This window comes from Tupaia chinensis, unplaced genomic scaffold, assembly GCF_000334495.1.
Source record: "Tupaia chinensis unplaced genomic scaffold, TupChi_1.0 Scaffold144899_1, whole genome shotgun sequence".
NCBI classification, from domain to species: Eukaryota; Metazoa; Chordata; class Mammalia; order Scandentia; family Tupaiidae; genus Tupaia; species Tupaia belangeri.
This window is the reverse complement of record NW_006204759.1, coordinates 3,632,501-3,641,684: the sequence shown is the minus strand read 5'-3', so window position 1 is coordinate 3,641,684 and position 9,184 is coordinate 3,632,501.

The following is a 9,184-nucleotide window of genomic DNA, read 5'->3' as shown; positions in this document are numbered from 1 at the left end:
GGGGGGTGAGGGGGGTGGGGAGGTCAAGGAATGCACTCAGGTGCTACACATTGGCTGTAGATTACAGGGAGTGTAGCTATTTCTGGTATCTCCTTTGCTTCTCTCAGCAGAAAAGTTACTTTAGGTTTCTGGTGTCTCTTTTGTTTCTCTCATTGGTCAGTCCCAGTGGGTCATGATTTCATGAATTTTTCCTACGTGACCAGCTCGCCTCCTTGAAATGGCACCAATTCTCAGCAAGGTGGGTTTAATAAATTGGAGTTGCCCTGAAAGAAATGGAGTCACCACTACACCACCTGCGGGCCCCCCTCATGCAGTTTTTGATGCATGCAATGACTTCCCTTAAACTTTACATGCTTGAGTAATCCAAGACTTGACTCAAATGCTGGCCGCTGGATTAATTCTTACCTGAAACTTTCTCATCTAGAAAGAATCTCTTCTCTTCCCTAAATTCCCACTATACACTATTTCTTGGAACTTATATTTATCATATAGCTCAGTCAGTTCTCTATGGAGTATATACTACTTTTCAATAAGGATAAAATACATATTTGATTAATTTTATTTAAGAATAATACTTATAATAATTTACACATAGCAGGTACTCAATATGTTTAAATAAATGATGTCTTTTAAACAAATAAGTTCAAATGTCTATAGAATTTCTGAAAAAGAACACAACCATATGAGCAAAGTGTCGTGGAAGACTTCCTAGACATGTTGGTGTTTGGGTTAAATTTTCTGAATATGTTGGTGTTTGGGTTAAGTTTTATGATTTAAGATAGGCACAGGGCTAAGTGTTCAGTGCAAGGCTGTTGCAGAGGCTAAATTTGCCTTTGTGTTGATGGGACAAGTAGGTAATGTAACAATCCATATACGGACATGCTTCTTTTCACATAAGCTGCTTCTCAATATAAGGCTCTTAAGAGGAGTACTTTTACAGACAAGTCATGACTAGGGATGGAAGAAAAGTATAATGATTACTGGCAATCCTTAGATGGTGGAGACAGAGCTTACTTAATGTTGGTGAGATTCTGGGATGATCTCTGAACACTGGAGACATTCAGAGTGACAGGGTCACCATGGGGCCCACTGGAGAGTCCTCCTGAATTACCATTCTCAAGGCCCTCCTGCCTGACCTGCATTAACTCTCCACTCTAGAGTTCCACCCCATCACACTCCACAGATGAAAAGATTCAGCAATACCCTCTATAAAGAAGGTTCTAGGCTGCCTGCTACAGTGGGTCCTGGATGGTGAACTGGACTCAGCAAATCCCCTCTGACTTATCCCTAAAATATCAGAGAGCAAGCTTCATTCAAGGGAGGAAGTATGGGCAAAAGGGACCAGATAGGAGCCAGGACTTCTAGGTTATAGTCCCTGGTCTTCTCCTAAATAGTTTTCCCTCTCTGAGGCATGTGTTGCACCATGTATAAAGTCAGGTTTGAGCAGATGGCAGCAGGAGCCCTGTCTCTGTTTAGTAAGAGCAGAGGAAGGACATGTGAGAGTACTCACCCTGGAATGGGCATGGAATCCAGTGTGATTTCTTCTGGGAAGAAGGTGAACAGGTTTTCAGACCCAGTTTTCAACCCAGAAAAGATGTACAGGGCTCCTCTATATAAGAAATGATGGAAAACAATCTGGGATCTTGTCTGTCGGCTAGCTGCACTATATCCCTATGTCTGGGTGCCTCAAAAATGAGCCCTCCTAGTAGACAGGAGAAGGATGGGAGAAAGATACTGAAAAGGAAACAGATGGAAACACCTCACACTTTCTGTTTCTAGACTTCTTTCTCAAGAGAGGTTCTCTCTCTGGCCTTGACTTTATGGGCACTCTCTGGGGTAGATGATGCAAGCTCCACTTCTTGGTGGTCACTGGACCTAGTTGACTTATCCATGTCCTTGAACTCCCACAGAATGCCAGTCATGCTGTTGGGGTTAGCTGTGGTTTTCCTAAGAGGGTTTTCAATTCAGAGAATTTAAAGAGACAAGTCAATTTCTTCATGTCAATTTCTGACTTGTTTTAGGCCCTGGGAGAGGGATAAGGCTCCAAAGGAAAGCAAAATGGAAAAGTTCTTTTTAAACTCTGCCTCCTAACCAGTTCTTACCCTTGGGTGTTTTCTCTCTTGGGGCCTTGTTAGTGGGAACCACTGGGACTATGTCTTGGGGATCAGTAATGATTCTGGAATTTGTGGTAGAAGAGCTTTTTGGTTCCAGAAGGACTCCTGGGAAACTATCAGCTAATGTGATTTCATTAGTCAGAGTCTTAGTGATTGAGAACCCTGGTAAAGGTCACAGATTGATGAACACAAAATGTGGGAAGGATTAGAAATGTGTTTCTCTAACTCCTTTTCCCTTTTCTGTTTTAAAAATGTTCATTTTATTGTTTCTACTTCTTGGCTGAAATTTTCATTTATTGAAAACATGTTTGTTTTATTTTTAATGTATAATATTTTAAGTGTCTATTAATTTAAACATAGCAAATGTACATATTTATAGAGTGCAGTGTGTTTTTAATATATGAACACATATATAACAATTGAATCAAGGTAATCAGCATACCCCTTAACTCAAATATTTGTTATTACATTCAGATCCTTTCTTCTAGCTATTTTAAAACATATAATAAATTATTTGTTGATCCCAGTAAGTGGTGTGGTGGTTAAGGTACTAATTTCCACATGATCAACCACAGTTCAAGTTCCAGACCTGGTGGCTTGAGAACTCCAGGCATGTGTGCATACATGCCTGAAATCCAGAGAGGAGAATGGAAGAAAAGGCATTGTGGCATGGCCATCCCCCCAGGGGATGAATTCTCAATTTCCCCTTTTCTCTGTTTCTTTCTAAAGAATGCACAAGCCCTATAGCAAAAATCTGAAAAATAGAATAAACAGGTTATTGTTGACTCCTATTAGTGCTACTGTACTAAGGAACAAGATGACTTACTTCTGTTATCTAACTGTAATCTTGATTGTTCACCAACATCTCCCTATTCCCAGTTTCCTTCTCTTCCACCTCTAGTAACCAGTATCTGCTTCTGTGAGATCCTCTTTAGTTGCAACATGTGAGTAAGGACATGGAATTTTTCTTTTTTTTTGTGCCTTAAAATAATGTCATACATATTGCTTTGCATGACAGGATTGCATTCCTTCTAATGGCTGAATATGAATAATATTTTTGTATGTATATGTCTATATATGTGTATGTGAGACTTTGTTATAATCCATTCATTTTTTGATAGACACTTTGGTGATTTCCTATCTTGGCTATTGTGAACACTTGTTACAGTAAACACTGGTGTTTAGACATCTCTATGACATACTGATTTTCTTTTCTTTGGGTATCTACCTAGTTATGGGATTGCTGGATCACATAGCAGTCCTGTTTTCAGTTTTTTGAGGGACAACTATACTGTTTTCCATAATGGATATACTAAATTACATTCCCACCAACAGTGCATTGTAGTTCTCCTTTCTCCATATGCTTGCCTGCATTTGCTATTTGTTTTCTTTTTACCCCTTTATTAGAGAGAGAAGAGGCCAGGGAGAGAGGCAGACAAAAAATAGCAATTTCTTGACAGGATCTCATAATGTCATCTTTCTACCCAAGTCTCCCAATTAGCTAGGATTATAGGTGTCGGTATCTACACCTGGTGTGTTTAGATTGTCCTGGGAACTGAACTCAGACCTCCCATGTAGCTTCCAGCCTTCCAAGCAGTGGCTTAACTGTGCATCTCTGTTACTGAAGCTGTGTCTTTGATAATAGCTGTTCTAACAGGTAAGATGATATCCCATTGTGATTTTTATTTGCATTTCCCTGATGATTAGCCATGTTAAACATTTTTTTTCATATACCTATTGGTTATCTATATATCTTCTTTTGAGTAATGTCTATTCATATCATTTGTCAGTTTTTGAGTTGAACCATTTTACTTATTTATTTATTTATATTTTAAATTTCATTTTCTTTTATATAGTCAGTCACATTATTTAGCTTACAAATGGCATAGTGGTTACAGTTGCTGGACTCCCACATGATTGACAGTGATTTGAGTCCCAGACCCAATGCCTTGAAACTCATGCTGCATGCATGTGTATGCATGCCCAAGATCCCAGGAGTAGAATAAAGAAGGGATTGCATAGAGGCCATCCTCTTAGGGGATGCCTCACTTTGCCTCCCTTTCTCTGTCTCTCTTTCTCTCTCCCTCGCAATTGCATATAGCCTAAGGGAAAAAACCACCAACAACAAAAAGATGAAATATCTATTCATCACTTTGTTCAGATTGATGAAATCTTTTTTTTCTTATTATAGGTAATGTTTAATAAAGATAATATTATTTATAAAAGCTCACTTCAGAAAAGATGAAAAATTGAAATAGACTAATTACAGAAAATTAGAGAAAGTGGTTCAAAAAGCTATTTCATCTCATTACTCCAACACCACCACAGCCTCACTAACACTTGTTCTTTATTTTTCTGATGAGAGTCATTCTGACTTGGGTTAAATGATATCTCCTTATGGTTTTGATTTGCATTTCCCTTACAGTAAGAGACATTGAACTTATTAAAAAAATTTATTTTATACATTCAATCACTATACATCACTTAGTTTGTAATTTGAATTTACCCAACATGAACACACTTCCCATCAGTTCAATTGAGGACACGATACACACTATCATCAATAGATAATAATCTATTTCTGTGTTCCATAAATGTCTTGACTCTATTTTTCTCCTTAATTTCTTTCCTCACACTTTCCCCTTTCTCCTATCTTCTTCCCACACTGTCTCCAGAGATGCTGAGCCTTTTTCATGTGATTTTTAGCCATTTGTGTGTTTTCTCTTAAATTTAGAACTTTGATCCATTTTGAGTTGATTTTTGTCAATGATGAAAGAGAGGAGTCAATTTTTTTTTTTCTGCAGATGAACATCTGGTTCTCAGCATCATTTGTTGAAAAGACTTAGAGGTTTATTTTTTAAAAATTATTTATTTAATTTTCTTTATTTATTCACTTATTTTCATTTGATGAGAGAGAGACAGAGAGAGAGAGAGAGAGAGAGAGAGAGAGAGAGAGAGAGAGAGAGGGAGAGGGAGTGGGAAAGTAAGAAAGCAAGCCACCAGGTCCAGCACTTGAACCGTGGTCGGCCATATGGGAGTGTCCAGTGCCTTAACCACCATGCCACCTGTCAGCCCCAAAAAGACTTAGAGGTTTTTGCTATAGAGCATGTGTTCTCACCAGAAAGAGAGAGACATAGAGATAGAAAGTAGGAAATCAAACCCCACGGGGAATTGCCATATCACAATCCCTTCTCCTCCATTCTCTTCTCAGGATCTTGGGCACATATGCACACATGCCTAGTGTGAGTTTAAGCTCCCCAGTTTGGGACTCTAACCATGGTCCACTATGTGGGAGTCCAGCAATGTAACCATTACCCCATTTGCTGGTCCTGAAAAGACTTACTTTTCTCCATTGAATTGTCTTATTCCCTTTGTCAAAAATCAATTGGCCATACGTCACAAGGTTTATTTCTTGATTTTCTGTTCTGCTCTATTGGTCCATGAGTCTGTTTTTATGCCTTTTATTGTCCATAAGATCTGTAGTGGCATGCATTCGTTCATGCTTGATATTAGCAAATGTTTCATATTTTTCCTTAACCTGGCTAGAGACTTATTAATTTTTTTAAGAGGTTTTTGCTATAGGGCACATGCGCTCACCAGAAAGACAGAGACAGAGAGACAGAAAGCGAGAAATCATCCTCTAGGGGGGATGGCCATGCTGCAATCCCTTCTCCTCCATTCTCCTCTCGGGAACTTGGGCACACAAAAATGTTAATTTTATTGATCTTTTCTAGGAACATATTTTTGGTTTCATTGATTTTCTCTTACTTTCTTTTCTTACTTCCCTGTTTTCAATTATTAAATAATTTCATTTATTGAATAATTTAATAAATAAATTCCATTTATTTCTGCTCTTTTAGTGATTTTCAGTTATACATTACAACGTTAACTATAGTCATCATTTGTACAATAGAGCTCTTGATTTTTTTCCTCCTATTTAATTTTGTATCCTCTGATTGACATCTTCTCAATCTGCTTCCACCATCAGTTATTGCTAGCCACCATTCTACTATCTGTGAAAGAGTTAATTTTTGTGTGTGTGTTTGCATGTGCCAGAGGGTGCTTGTGCTTACCAGGAGAGTCAGAGATAGAGAGAGAGAGAGAAAGAGAGAGAGAGAGAGTGGGAGGGAGAGGGAGAAAGCACCCTCCAATGGTGTATGAACATGTTGTAATACCTTCTCTTCCTTTTCACTGTCCTGTTGGGCTGGGGTCCATTATCATGGACTGGAAGACTCAATATTCAACTCTTTAGAAAATGATCTGGAGATACAACAAAATTCCAATCAAAATTCCAAAAGGAATTTTTGGGTAGAAATCAACAATCTGAAGGTAGAATTTACATGCAAAGGCAAAGACATTATAAATCACAATTAGTTCTGAAAGAGAAGAACAAAATTGGACAACTCGTGGTGTCTGATTTTCTGACTTACTCTTTTTTTCCCTTTTTAATTTTTTTATATATTCAATCACATTATTTAGCTTACAGAGTGAACATTTCAATATGTGAACATTTCTCTCCAGTCCAGTTGATCAAAATATCTTCAACAGATAACACCACACCTCCCCATCCCATCAATACTCTGCCTCCATAGCTCTCCTCCAAATTTACTTCTCCAGGCCCCACTCCTCCACACACGCCACGTCTGGTATTCACACCCATCTCTTGTGTTGTACATGCTTTAGTCAATCAGTTTTAGTCATAGAGTGCAGACACTTGGTATGTATTAAGTGGGGACATACGATCCTTCATATCCTGGCTTGCTTCACTCAGCAGTGCATTTTCCATATTCTTCCACTTTCTGTCAAAAGCCAGGGTTTTGTTGGTTTTTATGGCTAAATGGTATTCCATAGAGTATATGTGCCACAGTTTTTCAATCCATTCATCCGTACGGGGGCATTTGTGTTGGTTCCATGTCTTAGCAATCATGAACAGTGCGGCAACAAACATCGATGTGCAAGCACTTTTCCAGTGAAGAATTCTTCTGTCCTTTGGGTAGATATCAAGGAGTAGGATTGCTGGATCATATGGTAGTTCTATTTGTAGATTTTTGAGGGATCTCCAAATTGTTCTTCACAGTGGCTGGACCAATATACATTCCCACCAGCAGTGTAAAAGAGTTCCCCTTTCAACACACGAGTTTTTTTTTTTTTTTTTTCATCTCATTCTCCCATCTTTTAAAAGGGTTGATCATCTTTTTTCCAAACAGTTGCCTGAATTCCTTGTGTATTCTGGTTATCAGTCCCTTATCTGATGCATAATTTACAAAAATATTTTCCCATTCTGAGGGCTGTTGATTCACACTAATTACTGTGTCTTTTGCCATGCAGACTCTTAAGTATCAATAATTAGAAAAGTATGGTATTAGAAAAAAATAGAAATATAGGTCAGTATATGGAATATAGAATAGCACAGAGAGTCTAGGAGTAGATCCACTTATGTATCATCCAGTGATTTTTGACAAAGGTGCAAAGGCAATTCAGCTGAAAATAGTGCTGGAAATGTTGGATTTCCATATTAAAAAAAACAAAAACCTATACTACTCACTCTCTATAACAATGAACTCAGTATGGATCATAGACCTTAATTTTTTTTAAAAATTATAGCATATTTAATTTTTATTTATTATTATTTAATTTGCTATAGGGCACATATGTTCACTAGAGAGAGAGAGAGAGACAGAGAGAGAGCCATGAGGTCAAGGACTTGAATAGCAGTCAGCCATGTGGAAGTCCAGTGGATTAACTACCATGCTACCTGCTGGCCCCAGACTTTAATATTTATATGAGTGCTGAAGAGGTTCCCAGTGAAAATCTTTTTCTGTGGAGTCAAAGAAGACCCAGTGCAGAAGGGGCACATGGACAAAATTTGAAGTGTTGATGAGTTGTGCCTACTAAAGCTGATTCCTGAAGCTGTGGCTGAAATAAGAGTGAGACTGAGAGAATCTAAAATGGTATACCAGAAGTGTGTAACTCTCAAGGGATGTGTTCTTCTATGAAAGAATGTACCAGTGATATCACTGAGTTGAAAGTTGAGCCTCTCACTTGGCCATGTTTTGGTTGTTATATAAACCAACATACAAAGAGCAGAGTTGCCACTCTACCTGGGATAATCAGTGTTAATTACCAACGAGACACTGGGTTGCTCTACACAGCCGGAGTAGTAGGGAGGACCATGTCTGAAATCTTGGGAACTTCTTTGGATGCTACTTTTTTTTTTTTTTTGAGAGGATTTTGCTATAGGGCGTGTGTACTCGCCAAAAAGACAGAGAGACAGAAAGTGAGAAATCACCCCCAGGAGGGATGGTCACGCCACAATCCCTTCTCCATTCTCCTCTCGGGATCTTGGGCACACACACACACACACACACACACACACCTGATGTGAGTTTAAATCACTGGGTCTGGGGCTTGAACTGCAGTTGACTACATGAGAGTCCAGCAACGTAGCCATTACGCCAACTGCTGATTCCTGCCACTTTGTATTTTTATGCCCAATGATAAATGTTAATAAAAATTGTTACAATCCAATATAGGCAAGGCCAAAGAGGAGGAAGTTTTCCTAAGAATAAGGGTTTGTGTTTTATAAGGACATAAAGAACATCATACATCTGATGATGGCCAAGGGCAAGGAAAACATGGAATAGGGGTTGGAATAAAAATTATATCAGCTTCGGCCTGTGATTGATTGTGGGGACAGGCCAAACTTGGCATTCGAAGGTAATGTGACATACATGGAGAGTGATTGGGATGAAAGTGGTGGTAGGTGCTATTAAGGTTTCCTAGAGAGATAGGGAGCTAAAAGCCACTGGATAGGGTGGGAATCTGGGTTTTGCTTTCTAATATGGCCTGAAGAATAACTGGTCATGATCTGGGAGGATTCATATTTTCTTCTACTCCCCTTCTTTCTGTCTATCTTCATAGGGTTGGGTCTTAGAAGTCTGATCCTTGGGACCAGCAGTTAGTGTAATGGCTATCACTGGACTTCCACATAGTCAACTGTGGTTCAAGTCCTGGACCCGGTGGCTTAAACTCATGCCAGGCATGTGTGCATGCATGCCCAAGATCTGAGA